We start from the raw sequence: 19549 nt of genomic DNA, 5'->3' as shown, positions 1-19549 counted from the left end.
AGCTTCCGTGTCAAGTGACTTACAATCTCCTATAATGCCATCTCCAGGGGACCGGATGCCCTCTTCTGGTCTCTGTGAGTTTGTCCAGTGATATGGAGCACACGCACATGCATAGTCACACACACACTCTTGCATGCACACATTCACACACACATACAAGCATATACACACGTGTACACAAATAGAAATAAAAAAAACTTACAAAGGAGAGAAAGAAGCTCTGTATGGAGTCAATAAACATCTGGCAGGACACTTGTAGTGCAGAACAGCAAGAGAAGGGAATAAAAGAAAGAGGAAAGAAAAGAGACAATGAGGCTGTATATACACAGGCAATATGACTGTCACGTAGCAACTTCAAAGAATTGAAAGTCAGCTTCCAGAAAGTAAGGAAGTCTAGCACTTCTGGAGGGTACAAGTTAATATTCAGGTTAATTCCCTTTGGAAACATGAATAATAAAAACTCAATGCCAGATTATGTAATAAGTAATCAAATTTTTAAAAATAATGTCATTTTTCTGAGCATCCAAACACTGGCAATACCAGCGAAATTTCCGGCTTCATGGAAATGTCTGCTGGAAACTATGGGCCTGTAGGCCGAAGATGGATGCCCCAACGGTGCAGAGGAACTTTGGGTGACTGTCCAGGCAGCAAGTTGTCTCTGTCATTTCTAGAGTTTTGGAAGTTGCTTACTTCTTGTTTACTTGGGTAATATTGTATCCCTCTGGAGTCTTTGATGGAGTTGAAGAATAGATAGATATAGTTGTTTTCCTTTGTTATGATAAAAGATAAAATAGTTATAAATATTGTAATTGTAATTCTTACTTGATAACTGTTTTGTTGTATGTAATTTTACTATGTTAAAGTGAAAGCCTTTCTTTTTGTTTAAACAGAAAAAGAGGAAATGATGTAGGTGTGTCTTCTGTCTATCTGATGATTTCATTGGTTAATTAATAAGGAAATTGTATGGCCTGATAGGACAGAACATAGGTGGGTGGAGTAGACAGAACAGAATGCTGGGAAGAAGGAAGTGAGGCAGATGCCTCAAGCAATTGCCCTGACTCTCCTCTCTGGGACAGTTGCCATGGAGCCAGCCACCAGGTCAGACATGCTGAATCTTTCCCCGTAAGACACCACTTCGTGGTGCTACACAGATTATTAGAAATGGGTTAATCAGGATGTGAGAATTAGACAATGAGAGGCTGGAACTAATTGGTCAGGCAGTGTTTAAATGAATACAGTTTGTGTGTTGTTATTTCGGGGCATAAACTAGCTATGCAGGAGCTGGGTGGGATGAAAAGCAGGCCTGCCTGCAGCCCCACACTACACAGTGAGGTCAGGATGGAGTAATAGGAATGATCCTTTGGAGCACACATACCAGCAAGGCTACTTTAGAAAGCAGTGTGGCCCTTTCCTTCCATTTTGAAGACAGTCCCAGTGCACAGCACAACACAGCACAGCTCAGCATAGCAATCCTGTTTCTGTCTACACAAGCTGCTAGAGTACTTATACCAAAGCGATGTCAACACCTGGATGTGTGCATGTGTATAGCAATTTTTGTCATATCACAAAACACTGGACGCAACCAATGTCCCCTTCTAAAGAGGACAGATAAACAGTGATCAGTCCATACACTGCCAGTCCATATGGCTGTCTAAAAAGAAAGAAGACTATGGGAACTTTTCCTGAAGGGAGAGCAAACAAGTATCTGTTTTCTCCATGTAGGGTACCATGGCAACCTGAAGAAACTATACTTGTCATGTCTAGCTTGGTGAACCAAGGAGGTTGACTCAGCTGAGTGATGTAGAAGCATAGACAACTTACGGACAGCCATGTTACTGAAGAAAGGTCTCATTTATATAATCTTTGAAGAGGGGTGGGGCCTTGTTGTTAGCTTGTGTACTTTGTTAGTCTTCCAGGTCTCTCCCCTAAACACATGCATGCAAGTCCACGTGGTCACACCCACCTTTCAGCATGCCTTGCACAGACTCAGGGCTCAGACCCTTTAAAGGAGAGAGCTTTCATCAGACCGGTTGCCTGACCAGCTGATGCCTTGAATTCACACTTCCTATTTGCAGAGCCATAGGAAAGTATCTGTTCATTGTGATCACCAGTCTGGGACATTGGGTTCTAGAAATACAAGTGGGTTAAAACAGCTATATGTGAAATCCAAAGGAAATATTCACACATGCTTAGGGAAGTATGAAGAAACAACACAGCTGTCGGTATCATATACCGCTATTGTCAAAGCTGGAGGAATTTGAACACGGTCGTAAAGTACTCTCCAGTCCGACTTAATTGTGCAGGTTCTTTTGTTTATTGCTGTGATAAAACAATTGGCAAGGAAGCATTTGTCTTGTTCACTGTGCAAGGATGCAGTCCATTGCAGACAGGAAGTCATTGCGGCGGAAGCACGAGGCAGCTGGTCACAGCCCATCTACAGCCAGGAGTCAGGGAGAGACTGATGCTGGCCCTCATCTCACAGTCTCCTTTATGCTGGGTCTTGGATTCTAGCCCATGAGACGGTGGATCGTCCATCACCAAACTAAACTAGAAACTCCCTCGTGGACACAGCCGTCTATTGCATCTCCTAGGTGACTCCAGAGTCTGTCAAATTGACAGCCAATATTAGCTATTGTACTATACTAAATACATTATTAGATGAGACAGTAAGAGGTGCATGGCTCCTATGAAGAGAATCTCTGAATTATTTTTGTGGAGGCTTTGTCTATACACAAGTAGGGTGGAGATGTTTTCCCTAGGTTTGGGCAGCATACTGTGGCTTCCTTCCAATGGGTGTGACAAACAATCAGTGTGAAAAGACAAACCCAGTCATAACCATGAGGCTAAGGTCAACATCATCAGTTCTGAAGCATGCTGGGAGGATCTAGCCTTGTCAGCATGAGGTCAGAGTACTACCTTAACCCTGTAGTCTTTCTCCCAGAATCCTGCATTGCTGGTATAATTAAGAGAGAAGCATTAGACACATACTGAGTGAGAAACCCTCCACAGAACACCTGAACACCTAGCCAGCAACCAAAGACCCATCAAGGTATTTAAGATCAAGGCAAAGGGTGGGGGGAAGGGGATTGCCATAGCCCAGTGACGCCTGGAGACAGCGAGGTCTGAGTGGTGTGTGGTCTCAGATTAACCCTGCAACAGAAAAAGAGAAATCTGCAGTAAAAAACTAGAGCAATCTCAGGCTAGTAAAGTTTTTGCTTCAACTAATAAGAATGTGTGAATATTGATTATTCAATTTATGAAAACTTCACCTTATTCATCTAAAGTAGTAATAACAAGGAAGTTTGCCAGGAGAATTTACTGGAACTCTGCTGTCTATGCAGTTTTCTTTTTCCTGTATATCACAAAATCTATTCTAAGGTCAAAAGTTTATTCTAAATGACAAGAGAGTGAGATTACGTCAGTTTCTGGGCAGTTAAGTTGATGTTGATTCCAATGAAATCACTAAATGTACAATATTCAAATTTAGAGCATGGAACTTAGTAGAATATGACATCAGAACATCTGAAGCCCTCCGTGACTTCATTGCTCGTGTGGAAACTGACATAGAGGAGTCAAACAACTTGTCTACGTTCACTGGGGATGAGAGCCCACCTTAGATGGCTGTCAGGGCCAGATGACTTGTCGAACAGTACCTAAATAGGGGAGTGAGGGTTAAGGAGGAAAGAGACAAAAGACAGAAAATACAGTAAATACTGCAGCAGGCCCGAATTTATTTCTCATAATTTTTTTATACCCAAAGCAAAAAGGGGAGGGCAAAAGACTTACTCACCATGGTTTGAGGAACAAACATAATCACCTTCTTAATTCTCAAAACATATAGTAACCACGTCTTTATCCAAACATCCTGTTATTTGGCCTTGAGGAGCAAGACCAAGCTTGAACTCTCTGACCTGAGGTCAAGATGGAATGGGGCCCCTGTGGGACTCCCACAAATAGCATCATCATTCCAAGTTCAGCTTTGTACTGACTGGAAAATGTGACATTCCTGGTGTCCAGTCTCTAGACATGCCTTGGCAATGTGACCACGCCAGTGGCTTCCATGTCCTACAAATCTCTGACTGCGCATGTTCTTCACTAAACTATGTTTTGTCTCTGACAACTACTGGAGTCCTGGCTGGAGCTTGTCAGAGTGCAGCTGATGTGATCTGCTGTGCATTGTCCTCTCTTGCATAATTAAGTAGCCTCAGGACCTTGTCAGTCTGTAATACGAAGGTTTTCCTGCACATGGATGAGAGACATCAGTGTAATGAGTGCTAGGGGTGACCCCTGCCCAAACATCTCGGCAAAGAAAAGGACACTAAGTAGTGACTGCCAGCCAAGGTGGAGAAATGGAGGAAGATTGAGAGAACTCCCAGGTTCCTAGTAGGAAATTCACATCTCAGAGCAATGTCTTAATGAGCACAGGGAGGTCTAAGATTTGGGAAAAAGGAAGGGCGCTATAGAGTTTACAAATAGAAAGTCAGGACGCCTCTGAGGTTTGATGGAGGAGAGTTATCTGTCTATGTTTTTTTTTATTGGTTAATTAATAAAGAAAACTGCCTTGGCCCTTTAAGAGAAAATTAGGTAGGTGGAGTAGACAGAACAAAATTGTGAAAACAAGGAAATAGAGTGGGGGAGACGCTTCAGGCGGTCACCATTGGAGTCTCCATGCGGCTCCTCTCCGAGATGGACGCAGGTTAAGATCTCTCCTGGTAAGGCACACCTCGTGGTGCTACCCAGATTACTAAATATGGGTTAAAAAAAGATATAAAAATTAGCCTATAAGAGGCTACAGATAATGGGCCAGACAGTGTTTAAAAAAATACAGTTTCCGTGTAATTATTTCGGATAAAGTTAGCCGGTTGCTGGGAACTGGGCGGCGGGACGCAGCCCCGCCGTTTCACACTACAGATTGGCGCCCAACGTGGGGCTAAATCCATTTAAAAACCTTGCCCGCTTGGGATCGGAAAAAAAGTACTCTGAGACCATGCCGATGGCTCACTGCTCCCTGCCTACACCTGGACAGATGGCGGAATCAGGCTTAGGCGAGCGGGAGAACATGGCAGATTTCTGCCGCCATAGAGATGTTTTCAGACTGCGCGGTGCTCTGCGTGTCAGATTTGGCTGTAACTTGGATAAAAAGAGTTTCTGTGCTGCACGCTCAGTCTCAAAATTAAACTGCTGAGTGCGGCTCCAATGTCGACTGCTGTGTGCCTGGAACTGTGTGCGGCTCAGGGGCACCAAATGACTGAGGCAGGAGCGGCTTTGGCTCTGCTCCGCCATGCTAAATTGTGCTGACCTCAGGCAGGAACTATCGTAATTACCATGATAACAGCGCAGTTAAGGTTTAGACTTGGCTATAAACAGACGTACCGTATTATTTTAAAAAATGGTTAACCTTTTAAAAAATGCTCCTGGATAGTAAAAAATTACAGATTCACAATAAAAAAGATTCAGACATAAAAGGCCTTTAAATGGCTCACATAGGTTTAAAAAAAAATATAAAAAATAAAGTTAATGCCTTAAAAAAAAAAGGTTAAAGTCTTTAAAGAGACAAAATATAGATAGTTATAGATTAAAAAAAGTAAAGTGATAGAGTAAAAATAAAAAATTCACAGAGAGTCTGGATTATGTATTTTGTTGTGTTTTCTTTGATTTTTTTGACTGTAAAGGAGCTAAGTACAGAGAGACATTTCATTATATGGGCTGCCAGGCTAGACCAAAATGGACATCTTAACGGTATGACTTCAGGATTTGGATCTAAGAACATGATGCTTTAAAAAAGAGTTTCTTCTTTTGTTTTCACAGAGGATGAGACTCTGTGGATTGCTTCTATCCCAATATGATATGATAGACCACGCCCTCCTAAAAGGTTGCTGTAAACATCTTCAAAAAAATTACTTCAATCAACTGCCAACTGAAAAAAACCTAGCACACAGGTTACACCATAAAAGACCTAAATAACAGCGCCCCCATTCAACAAAAAACAGTTTGGAGAGAAAAAACTGCGCCCATTTTCCCAAATATTGTTTATAAATGTTCTTTTACATTTAAAGGGGGAGATGATATAGATATAAATTTGCATTGGTATAGATTTTAAGGTCAATTTTGTTATATGTATATGTATTTCTGATCTTGATTAAGCTATTGTGATTGTAGTTCATTTTAAAAATTGTAATGTATAATTAGGAAATATAGGTTGTTAATGGATAATCATTGATAATAGTTAAGCTTATAGTCATGTTATTAGATTTTCTAGATATGTAGAGACATATTTCAGTTAGATAGACATTCTTCATATCTTTCAAAGACTGCAAAATATGGCATTTAATGTTTTAATAACTTAGGGTTTTTCATGACAATGAGACACGTCTGCTCCTGACAGCACCAATCTACTTCGAGAGGAAGATGGGCATCAAAGAGGCTACTTATGGAGTTTGTTAGCCATTTGGGCAAGGAACTGCTCTTGCCTGGACTGTTGCATAAACTGGACACAGGAACCCACAGAAAGAGGACTGCTGAACTTGCCTAAAGGTGAGATGGCCTTTTGGGGTTCCTGATTCATAAAAGAGTCTGCGAGACGTTCTGCAGGACACAGCAGAAAGTGACTGAACTGTCTTTGGAATTTCCTGCTTCATGAAAAAGTCTGCTGGACACTATGGGCCTAAAGGCTAAAGATGGATGCCCCAACGGTACAGAGGAACTTTGGGTGACTGTCCAGGCAGCGAGTTGTCTCTGTCATTTCTAGAGTTTTATAAGTTACTTATTTCTTGTTTACTTAGGTAGCATTATATCCTTCTGGAGTCTTTGATGGAGTTAAAAAATAAATAGATAGTTATAGCTTTCCTTAGTTATGATAAAAGATAAAATAGATTTAAATATTGTAACTGTAATACTTGCTTGATAACTGTTTTGTTATATGTAATTTTGCTATGTTAAAGTTAAAGCCTTTCTTTTTTGTTTAAACAGAAAAAGGGGAAATGATGGAGGAGAGTTATCTGTCTATGTTTCTTTCATTGGTTAATTAATAAAGAAAACTGCCTTGGCCCTTTAAGAGAAAATTAGGTAGGTGGAGTAGACAGAACAAAATTGTGAAAACAAGGAAATAGAGTGGGGGAGACGCTTCAGGCGGTCACCATTGGAGTCTCCATGCGGCTCCTCTCCGAGATGGACGCAGGTTAAGATCTCTCCTGGTAAGGCACACCTCGTGGTGCTACCCAGATTACTAAATATGGGTTAAAAAAAGATATAAAAATTAGCCTATAAGAGGCTACAGATAATGGGCCAGACAGTGTTTTAAAAAATACAGTTTCCGTGTAATTATTTCAGATAAAGTTAGCCGGTTGCTGGGAACTGGGCGGCGGGACGCAGCCCCGCCGTTTCACACTACAGAGGTTTCGCTCTTAAGTCTCCAAATGGAGACCCAAGGCCTAGAGCTTCTGAGAGTATCAGGGGAAGGAGAAAGAAGCAGCTCACATTTCAGGGAGGAACAACGAGCATCAGAAAGCTCTGTTCCTGGCAATGACACTGACTTAGCAGACAATGCATAGCTGTGACCCAGCATTTGTAAAGAGCAACTGGAAGTGTCCCAGAGTTTTGTGTGGGTGGATGTTACTGTCCATCTTCTGTGTCCTCATTTTAGCTAATTCATTGAAATATGAGGTAACTGGGAAATCCACATACACCATGATACTGGCAAATGCATGCATTTCCTTTATCCTCCACAGAGAACAGCTTCGCATATTAACACAGCCTTTCCTCCCTCAGTTAGGGAAAAAAACTGGAGGTAAGAGGTTGGCAAACCTAAAATAATCATTTTTGTTCCATGTGATTTGAAATGGAATGAAGATGGGGAAATGAAGAGGATATGGAGAAAGATTAAGTATAATAAAGAAGATTCCCGCCAACGGCGTGAGACAAAAAGGCTCTGGGTCATCTTGAGCCCATCCTTCTGCTTGCTCCTTAGGACTGCATCAGCCCCAGAAGCCAGGCTGGATTGGTCTTACACAGCTCTCCGAGCTATCAGGGGTAATGCTGGGTCTCCCGAGAGGCTTGCTTCTACTGCATCCTCTCCTTTCTTGCCCTCTGAAAGGGAGGCCTTAGAAGAATATTTAGCAGTCTGGTAGATTTAAGAGGTGCATCATCTGGTTCTCCATGGGGAGACTCATTTTCACTGTCGCATGCCAGTTCTTGTCATCTGTATCACCGGTATCCTCCTTATGACCAAAGTGGACACAGGTTCTGGGTGGCTCACTGTGTGCACAGAATCTGTGCATTTCAAGGTTTATACCTCACGTGATCCTTTATGGGTTACAGCGCTCTCTGGCAAATATTACAGTACTGGAGTCAGACATGTCCCACAAGTCAGAAAAAAAAAAGTTATAGGATATTACTGCTAACATTTGAAAATTGCCTCCTGCTGTGTGGTTCTTTCAGAGAAGATGTAAACAGTGTTTGTTCACTCCAAAGAGGGCACCAATGACAGACCAGTGGATCAATCGAAACCGATTCCACCCGAGTCTAGCTTCGTCAACTAGTAAGTATATCAGGGCCCCATACCATACAGAAATGTGAGAAGGGGTAACTTACAGGAGCAGGAATGGCCCAAAAGCAGCTGCATGGCTGGAAAGCTCACCCCTGTAGCTCCTGCATAGCTTGCAAAACTCTCAGGCTGAGGGGCACTCTCCACACCACTGCAGGGGTGACTGTAAAATTTTGTGGAGGAGGCTGAGGATCGTTAAGTTTCAAGAACTTTCTGAGACTTACAGAGTTTTGTTTACTTCCTGGGACTTAATGAATATTTTGATTCAAAAAAAGGAGCCGTGAGACACCTGTATAGGTGGCCCTCTGTGTGTTCACACCTAGAAGAGAAGCTGAGGTGACGGAGAATGAGTGGCTCCCTTGCATGGCTGTATGCACAGACAAGCAGTCCTTGGGGCTCAAGTTGCCCTGCCAGCCTTCTATGTCTATCTCCTTGCATTGTGCATTCTCAGCATATGCCAGAAACCTCCCACAGTTTGCTCACCATCCCCACACTGCGCTGTTCTCCATACCTGCTTCCAGCAGGTAGAAAGGAGTCCCAAGACAGATGGCAATCATTTCCATGTGCAGTTTCTCCGAAATACCTGTTCCTCTTTGGTTTTCTGTTTTGTTTCCTTTTTTGGTGCCATGTCCACTTCTCTGAACTTTAAAACAGCAAACCACCTTCAGCAATCTCATAATTACTGATTTCTTGTTTCCACACTAGGATCCAACCCAGCGCAGCTGGGGCTCCCGGGCCGTTGTTTTAGATGAGCTGTTGACAGTATCGGAGGAGCAATTGAGGGAACAGGCCGTCTCCTCCTGCTGTACATTCTGCCTAAATCTATTCTCCACAGCTTTCTGATGTTATATTTTCCATAAAATTGATCTCAGCGAAGGCTGTTACAGCAAATTTCACAACTAATACAATTACCCCTGGAAGGAGCCAAGAAAGAGCCTCTCCACATCCCGTGAGAGTGCAGTTTTATCAAGCCAAGCAGGTATTAGGGGTCGAACCAGATTTCAGTTTGATCAGGGGGTTTGAAGATAGCATGTGCAGGAGGTGAGAATTATATTGAGTATTCTTAATTAACAGCTGTGTTTGATCAGGGATTTGGAAGTTAGCACCTGTGTGGAGGTGAGAATTGGATTCAGAAGGGCCGGACCTCTACGGGCTGTCTGCGCTGGTGGATGGAGCTCGAAGCGCACTTACCAAGAGCTATGGAGGAAAAGCTGAATTCAGAGCCCTGAGAAGCGGCAGGTGATGATGGGTTTCTGTTGCCGCAGAAACAAGTTGTGCGTCAAATCAGATAGAATTCCTTCTAGATGCTTCATTAAACTGACTGCAAACGCCATCTCCATATCAACGCGGGAAGGAGTGTATGGCCCACTGGGAGAGTGGGCCTTTTGTCGCTGGAGAGAACTCATATTTGGTTGTGTAAACTGAGATAAGACATTTCACCCTTTGAATTTCATTTTCCTTAGCAGTAAATGGGTTTAACCCTGTCCTGGCAAAACCAGTGGAAAGAATGATATAAGAAAACAATGTTTCTGTCATAGCGCCTGCTGCACCGGAGGGCTGTGTTGGGTTAGTGTCTAGTCTCCGCTCCTATCTCTCCTTGAGCTTTTTTCTTTCAGGCTTCTGAGCTTTGGTTGTAATGCTTTATTTAATCAGATTTCTTTTGTCCTTTGTTTGTTTGTTTTTTCCTTTTTCTAGCATCTTCCTCTTTGGGACAGAGCAGTCAAATAAAAATCTCATATTAAAATCTCATATTAATCTCAAGGGAAAATTTACCTAGACAACTTGCATTTCTTCTCTTCTGAATCTGGCAAGCCAACTCTGAGTTGATCCCAGTGTTCCCTTTACAGTTTAGACAGAACGTTTGTTTGGTTGAAGCTGACACTGGCCTAGGGGGTGAGAGCAGCCCTGCCTCCCACAGGGGTAGCCCTGTCTCCAACAGGGGTGGCCCTGCCTCTGTCTTCTGTGATGCTTCTCTTCCATACACCATACTGATCTGTCACGGGGTCTTCTACACATGTTCCAGTCTTTCACTGCCTAGCTGTTGGGTTTCCGGAATTTCTTTTGAGCTGATTATCATCAGCTAACTTCAAACCGTGGGTTATGACTGTGGCACATAGCCCTGAGTTGAGGACCGAATCTTCTGCCCACCTACCGAACAGCCTGACTCTCTGTAGCTCCCCCTTCCTGTGGCATCATTGATGGCTGCACATCTCCTCTCCCAGGGCCTCGAATTAGGATCTGCCCATCTCCAAACTCAGTGACTTTTCACACTGCTAATTTTTGCGATTCAAGGTCATTTTCCTAGGTGGTTTTTCCTCATTAGCATTTTTTACTGAGACATAACATATGTACATCTGTATAGGGGCAATAGGGCATTATGATGCATATATAATATATGATAATCAAATGAGAATAAGAAGTATCTCTATCACTTTTTAACATCCAATATCTTTTATATTGAATCAATATACTTCTTTTCATTTGGGGGGAAGAGAAATGAAAAGTTGAAACAAATGCATCTATATTTATATCTGAATATATGTGCAACAGAAAATATCACTCCATTTTCCCATGCTGGGAATTTTTCACTCTTTCAGTTCTTGGGAAACATGTCAGAGATTGTTGCAACCAATCTAGGACTTACCGAACACCAAGATCTCATTGAACTCATATCTCCTTTCATCTGCCTGTCTCAAGTTTCTGGGACCACTAGTACATTCCACTCTGCTGCTAGGTTGTTGGTTTATCCAGAGGAGAGGGGTCTACTAACACCTAGGTCACCAAAACTTATACCCTGAAAATACATCTTTACTTCTGCACATACATTTCGGATGATATTGTTTTATTTTAAACAATAAGATTCAGAGAGTCATTCAAATGTCAAAGCACAACATCAGGGACTGCATAGGCACTGTGTGGCCACAGGAGATGGGCACCATTGCAAGGTACATTTCATACAGAGAAGGGCTAGATAAAAAAAAAGAAGCCTGTAGTGGCCCTAGACTGTTGGTCTTCTCGCTAGACAGGCACCTAATGCTCACCTGCATCTACAAAGCTGTGACACACATGGACACGCCAGGCTTAGAAACACTTTATCAAACACCTCTGACTTAAGTTTGAACATACGTCCCCACTGAGTTCTTTATCTCTTGCCGCCATGGTGGCTAGGCAGTGTAGGCGATGGTCCTTGTATTTCACAAGTACCTATGACTTCCCAGAAGCTTTAACACGATATTTTCACACAGTGACAGAATTTTAGTGAGCTCAGAATCTTAAGCTGAAAGAGAAATAAACCTTTATTTTGGAGACCACGCAGACTCAATTAGTGATTTTAGTGACAAACGTGTGTTGTTCACAAGCATTGATTTAGCTTTCTTTGTCCACTTAGGCACGAATCTCCTCCAAATATAAAAATAAAATGTCAGAAGGAATCCTTTTAAGGGATTGCATATTTTGAATTGCTTAGCTGACCACTCATTTTCAGAGTGTCTCATCTATCAGCTAAGTGATGGTTCAAGAACGCTCTTTGTGAACATCCACTGTATATAGATTTTATGGTGAAAAAGAATGCAAGTGACAACCAGAGATTCTGGTCCCGGTCCCAGCTAGTTTTATGTCAACTTGACCAAAGCTAGAACTACTCAACTGCAGACAAGTTCATCTTCCCCCGTGACTGTGTCTTCCTGCAGTCAAGGCCAGTGGACTGCCTTGCTTTATACCTGCAGCATCTACCCAGAAATGGCCAACCAGTGATGTCACCACAGTGTAGAGCGAGGGGTGTCCGAATTGGGAATTGGTGATCATGTGCTGCTTGATAAATTCTCGAGGACTGAGCTATATTCTGGGGAACATCCGCAGTGACTGAGCCCAGAGCATTGACTTCCCACCAGAGAAGGTGGAGAGCTTCATGAAGCTGCCTTCTTTACCTTGTGGAAACTACACATTTTACCATGTAGGCAACCTGCCTGTGTTAAGGGCAGTCTCTCGCCCCAGTGTGTTTATAATTTGCATTAGATAATCAGTTGTGTGGCTTTAAAGTGTCTGAGCAATTATTTTAGAGAAATATATAAAGAGAATACATGTAAGATAAGTCGTGCAATTTTATAGAAACTATTGTTTAAAATAGAACTCCCCATGTAGCTGGGGATGACCTTGAACTTGTGTACTCGGCCTCTACCTCCCCAGTCTGAGATTACAGACTGCACCACCACGTTCAGATCTAGCTCCTTTGGTGCATTATGCTCATCTGATTTTTCACAGCCAGTTCCTGCTTTCCTTGCATGTGCTTTCCCTGCGTGTTTGCCTCTCATCATGTCCTCTTGATGTTCTCAATGACAATGAAGACTGAATCCCATAAGCAAGCAGGGCCTTTGGCCGACTGAAATTTGTTTTGCTTTGACCCCTTTAAAAGACACACAGTCAAATTCCCCTCCCTTGAGAACTGGGAAAGAAGGAACTGGGTGGCCCAGAGTGGGAGGGAACTAAGCTTGCTTCTCTGTCCATCATTTTCCACTGGAGCCTGATGGAGGACAGTCTGGACAGGACGTCATGTGCACATCTACTGCACAGATCTGCCAGCAGCTCCCCCTAGACCGAAGTCATGTGACTGGAACTGTCCACAAACAGCAGCCTAGGGCCCCCGAGTGACACACTTTAGGTTAATAGAATTTGAGGAGTGGAGAGAAGGTGCCATTGGTGCCCATCAATAAAGACAAGGGCACCAAAGAACATCCAAATGACAGGGACCACTTCTAAACCCCAGGCCCATCCGTCTTGAAAACCAGGGGCACGTGAGTGAAAGTGCTGGGGTTAGCATCTCTATCCATTCCCTCTTTTGTAAGCACATGGCTCCCAGTCAGGAAGTGGACAAGGAGGTAGAGATGTAAGAACACCTTCTCTGAAGAATCTTCTCTAGCCTGCCAGTGGTTCCAGCTTGGTTGGGAGACAGCCATGGCTCTCACTCATCTGGTCCCTCTGTTCAGGGCCACAGAGAGGTCCAGCATGGGGACAGAACCATGGGTCCCCTCACTTCTCAGATCCTCACCTGGCCTCTCAGTCCAGGCCCATGGTGTTAAGGCTATAAGTCCCTGTCTGAATCGGTTGTACCAACGTGCCCTTCCTTCCCTGACTAGACTTGTTTTACAGTTGCTAGGCCACTGTTCTTGCATCTCAACTCAGAATTCAGAAAGAATAGGGCAAACAGAATGGGTGAGCCTAAAGAGGAAGTCTGATTTCTAAAGCCATGGTCCCTGTGGAGGCCAACCTTGCTGCTGTGATCTGAGGGGAGTTCATCTGAAGGGGTGGTTGGTACTTGTATTGCTGTCTGGTCACCTACATTGGTGCTTGCTGTTCCCACATGGTGGGTGGAGGCCTGGATATTTCTGAGCATCCTTCAATGCACAGAACCAACCAGACCTAGTGAGACAGGGGGATGATGACCTGGGGGTTGCGGTGGGGCTGCTTGCCACTTAGATGACGGCATCTTGACTTTCTTCTTTGTAACCCATACCACACTCCTGACCCTGGCCATACCTGGACCCCACTCTCTTTCCTGACTCTGACTTTCAGAGAACACCCTCATAGGGATTCTTCATTAAAGGCCACCAAACCTTTTCTGGAACATCTCTTGCTGTCTAGAATCCACACTCCATGTCTTCTACAATCCTGCAGAGCAAGTGGAGGAAGCGTGGCCTCCTAGGACCAGCTAGGTTCAGCCACATTGGTACCAGGAGCCAGCAGGGGGATCTCGGGAGCCTGCTGAGGGTGAATGACCTCTGTCAGGCTGGCTGTCTAGGAAATCTCATGCCCATTCATCCATGACTGTCTCCTTACCCTTCACTGGACGCAAGGTCAGAACAATAGGAACAATTAAAAGTAAGTAGGTCCTCGGTCTGGCACCATGGCTTGGTGATTGAGCCCTAGGGGTGGGAGGAGTCTTCTGTCTGATCTCAGAAAGTCTCGCAGCCATCGTCCTCTAAGGGGCTCAGCTTTGAATGTCAAGGATAGCATCTCCTTTGATAATGAGGAAGTGGCATTGCCCTTACCTAAAAGACAGCATGGGACCTCTGGGAGTCAGAAGGGCTCTGACCAGTGTGAGCTATCTGCACAAATAAGCCTTACCTCATGTGGCCCACGCAATAGGGCTGAGACGAGCCCTGGAGCAAAGGGTCCTCTGAGCCAGCAGGATGTCTGTGGGTGTTCAACTGAAGGTCACAGGAGGGAATTTCGCACCAACGGAGAAACACAGAGACATGCACTGCAGGTGTATGCTTCTCCTTGGTGTAAGCTTCTTGAGGCCTCTAGAGTCCAGGAGAAAAGCAGATTTAAGTCCAGATCTATCAAGGGCTTGTTTCGGTACAGCCTGCTGTAAACGCTGCCTCACAGCACATCTGTGAGAAACAGAAGATGTCAGTGCCAGCGAGCAGGTTAAGCTTGTGGTGAGAACCCTGCTTTCGACTCTTCAGAGCAAGGCGTCTGTGCTGACCCAGGATATTCCACAACTGACCCAAGAGAGGATGCTGTCCCTGCCTCTTGTGAACTGACTGCTTTAATCTTGTACCAGGGTCTAGGAAATGATTCCCCTACTAACCTGTTTTAAGACGTTGCCTTTGCAAGGTGTGAAAGGCGAATGTGTGGCAGAGGGGGTGCAGCAAACTGAGAGCAAGGTCTGTGAACCCTGACCCCTGCTTTCTGCTGCCTCCTGACCCTCCATGCTCAGCACCTGCTCTCCATCCCTGGCAGATCTCAACCAACAAGACGCTGGTCACTTAACACAGCACTGTTTAAGTTGAAGGAGATTTATAATTCCCAGATAGGGGATAAGAGCTGAAAACCAATAGCTTCTCCATCAGCAGGAGCCTCTGAGGCCAGAATTTAGAAATTCGATTCATATAAAGTCTATAAATTAAATTTTCATTTTCTCTACATATTCAAATACTGTAGACAATTACCTGCTAAACCACTGAAGCTTGGGGGCACGAGGCCGAGCAGATGATAAAGAGTGCTTGCTGCCCTCCGGAAGGACAGGAGTTTGGTTCCCGGCACCAATGGCAGGATGCTCGCAGCCACCTGCACCTCCAGCTCCAGGGAATCTGATCCTCTCCTCTGGACTCACCCACAGACGCATGCACATAAAATTAAAAAAGACTTATTTTAATTGTGCAGTTTGGATACTCAAAGAAAGAAAATGAAATAGAAATTAAATCATCTTTGGAAACACGTTGTGAGCAGGGGTTCAGTCCTTTTAGGAGAATGTCATAATCAGCAGCTGAGACTAGAAGGGAGTAGGAGAAATACAACCCAGTTTTCTCCAGTGTTAAGGAAATGAGCAAATACACCCTCCATGCTGTCAGCTACTTGGAGGAAGTCTCCCTCCCCATCAGATTTTTTCTTTTTCTTTTCCTTTTTCTTTTTTTTTTTTTTCTTTTTTTGAGAGGGGTTTAAGACAATGTCTGTGTATCCTAGGCTAACCTCTAACTTCTAATTCTCCTGCCTCAGCCTCCTTAGTTCTAGGATTACAGGTGTGAGTGACCATGTGGTGTAAGAGTCTTTGGCTTTCGGTATGCTAATGGGATACTTAAGGGAAAAGAAACAGGACCCAGAAGGCCTATGGACAGCAAGATTTGGCTACAAGAGAAGGATTTCAAGATTTCTGCAAAGTTGCCAGGTTTGCAAACTACCCCGATCATCTATTTCCTGTGAAATGTGTTCTGGGATTTTAGTGTTAAAATAGTGGTTCCTAGATCTAAAATCAGAAATACAAATACAGTCATGGACACAGGGAATCCCGGGTACTCAACACAATCTGTGATGCTCTCATATGGGAAGTTAGTTAGGTGCTCTTGTCCATGCTGTGTCAGAGCAGCAGCAGCAGCAAGACACCCAAACCTCCAGGGAGGTACTGAGATGACGAGTTAGTTCCAGAAAGTCTAGCCCTGTTGCATCAGGACTCAATTAAGTCAACGCATGTGCCTGCACACACACACACACACACACACACACAAACACACACACACACACTCATACACACTGAAGCAAGGCAGTATACTATAGTAATAAGAAGTCCTTAAACATTAGCAAGAGATGAGGGCTGTTAGCTTCAGTCGATCACAGGTATAGAAATAGAACAAAGCAAGGGTGGGACCCAGGCCACACAAGACACAAAGCTGCATCTCGAGTCTTTCATCTGTCAATTAGTGGTTAGACCTAGGTCACTGCTGACTTTATCCTGCACTTCTACATGCTTCTGAAAACAACTTTCATGACTTATGCAGCAACCTTTACATGTGATGATCGACTGATAATCAACAGAGATATCACCAAGCTTCTCATACAATGAAAGGGCCGAAAGGATGTGAACGGATCTTAAACTAGACGGCAGGCAACTGGGGAGGACCCCGTGGAAAGAGGTACAGAGATAGGGTAGAATGTGGACACTTGGAGACAGGTACCTGGAAATGCCCCATTACGGAAATGTGGTTGAAAAACCTACACATCCAGAAGCATAGACTTTTCTTCTTTTGAAACAGGTTCTTACTATGACACCTAAGTTGGCCTCCAACTTGGAATTGTCCAGCCTCTGCTTACTGAGTGCTGGGATCCTAGGCATTTGCCCCTATACCAACTCTAAAGCAGAAAATTTGAACCAAACTTGACCCATAATTGTTAGTCACGTAACAATTATGAATTAGGATTCTGAATTTTATCTTGGGTCTGTATTCATTCTTATCAACTCCTGAGTTGTGTATTCACATCTGTAACACCAGTTCTACCATCGCTCACCCTTAACACCTTACCTAGTGTTCAGAATCTGTTTCCTTATCCACGAGAGTCACTTCAAATTTTAAGGGCAATACCCATGTTAACACTTTGCTATAGCCAGCTCAGTAGACAGCATTCAAGTAGAAAGTACCTCCAACCCCAGAAAGGGTAGCATGGACCTCCTTTTCCTCCCAAGTAAATGTATATAAATATATCAGTAACTGCACTTGGTGATCACTTCAGTTAGGCCAAGCATACAATCTGAGCATATGTCTTACCCTAATCCATAATAAAGCCAGAGAGCAATGCTTTACCACATGCTGGGTCTGTTGACCAATGAAAATGCCTTTGGTTCCTCTTCCTTTTGTGGACGCTGTGCTTATGTCCCTGGCACTCAGTGAATGGGTGAACTGAATGCCGAGTGTCTTTCTTTCAAAACGGCTTGCCTGCTCTGGAATTGGCTTTTGCACAATAAGAAGAGAATGATGCACATGGATCTGTAATCCATTATAGATTTGATATTGGAGTAAGTGTGCTAAGTACACTAAGCCACATTATTATTCTCCGTTCTCAGGTGAGAGAGGAGCCAGTAACGTCTCAGTGCCTTGTGGAGGACTCCACTCCTCAGGCGACACCATTTCTGGCTGGCCCGAGAGTGAGCGGGGGAGGGGGCAGGCAGCAGACTCAGTAAATCCCACATGAAATATGCCGATAATTAAATCCCTCTGCTAATTACATCATGCATTAGCAGGGCTCAGCCTGACACATTACTCATGATCACTGTCTTGGACAAAACAAAATGTGTCCGCCAGGGACCAGCCTCGGGGCAGAAGCTTTTCTAGAAGGAGGCAGTCAAAGTCTGTTTACGTAACATGATCCAGCCACATTGCGAGCCAGGCTCCCTTCAGCCTCCCCAGTGAGCATTGGGTTCACAGAGATAATGATGCCCAACCTTTGCCACCTGCCAGGCTAAATATCCTTGCCAGACTTACAGGGTACAGCCAAGGTCACGGGGTTAATCACTAGCATATTCTAAAGACATTTCTGGTTATGTTGCTCTTCATGAGAGAGGGTAGAACTGTTTTCCACAGAGAAGGGTCTGAGCTTTTTCTTTAACAAGTGACAATATAAAGAACATCCTGAATGAGCCACGGGTAAATAATGATGCTGTTACAAGGATCTTACATTATAAGCTTTCTGACTCCAAAATTATTACATGCATGCACACACACAAACACACATACTTACTGAAGTTTGTCCATGCATTTAACCCAAGAAGTTAAAACTTTTCCTTAAAATAGGCAATATGTTTAAGAGAAATCACAATGTTTTCTGGCTTTGCCTTAAACGGTATAACTGAAAAAAAGCAGAAATCCAGACATTTCAGCTGTCAAGCATACTACATACATTTGCAGCCTATGTTTGGACTGAAGGAAACAAGAAATTCTTACCCAATATTTATATCATAAGGCAACGAAAAGTCAGGTTTGTCTTTGGGGTTACAAACTGTTGACTGAGATCCTACCTGTAAAATTATGAATATTAGCCGTTTATTCCACTTCTTTTGTTTTTCATCCTCATCCTTATGTTTTCTTTTATTTATTTGTTTTGTGTTCATGTGGGCTATGACTGCCCACGTGTATGTATGTATGTATGTATGTATGTATGTATGTATGTATGTATGGCGGTGTATGTACGGCTAGAGGGCAAAGGACAGCTTGGGGGAGTCAGGTCTCTCCTTCCACCGTGTGAGTCCTGGAAAATTGAGCTCAGGTCATCAGGATGTGCGCATGTGCCTTTGCCAGCTGAGTCATCTCAGCGGTTCCACATCCTAACCCTTACCTGTCCATCAGTCCGTACTCAGGTATCTATGAACTTACATGAGCCAATCAGTTACCCAATACAGGTAGCATTCAACCGTGCTCTTTTCCGATTGGTTCATACTTAGGTTTCCCTGGTCCACACATGTCAACTATTACTTCATTGTTATAATAAACATGTACAAATCACTCAGGTTCCCCATGGTCTATTGATTTCACCAGGGGTATAATGTCACATTTTAAAAAATAATTTCGGAGGAAAACTAAAGCACCAAGGACTCAAATCAACGTTGGGAGTCAAAACTGGAGAAGCTGTTGGAACAGCTTCATCCCCTTGAGTATGTGCATCATACTCAATCTGTGTGGAAAACCATCTGTCCACCTGCAGATTTGGTCACCGGGGAAGTCTAGCTCGGGCTTGCTTCCT

Source organism: Arvicola amphibius, chromosome 2, assembly GCF_903992535.2.
Source record: "Arvicola amphibius chromosome 2, mArvAmp1.2, whole genome shotgun sequence".
Taxonomy (NCBI): domain Eukaryota; kingdom Metazoa; phylum Chordata; class Mammalia; order Rodentia; family Cricetidae; genus Arvicola; species Arvicola amphibius.
This window is presented reverse-complemented; position numbering follows the sequence as displayed.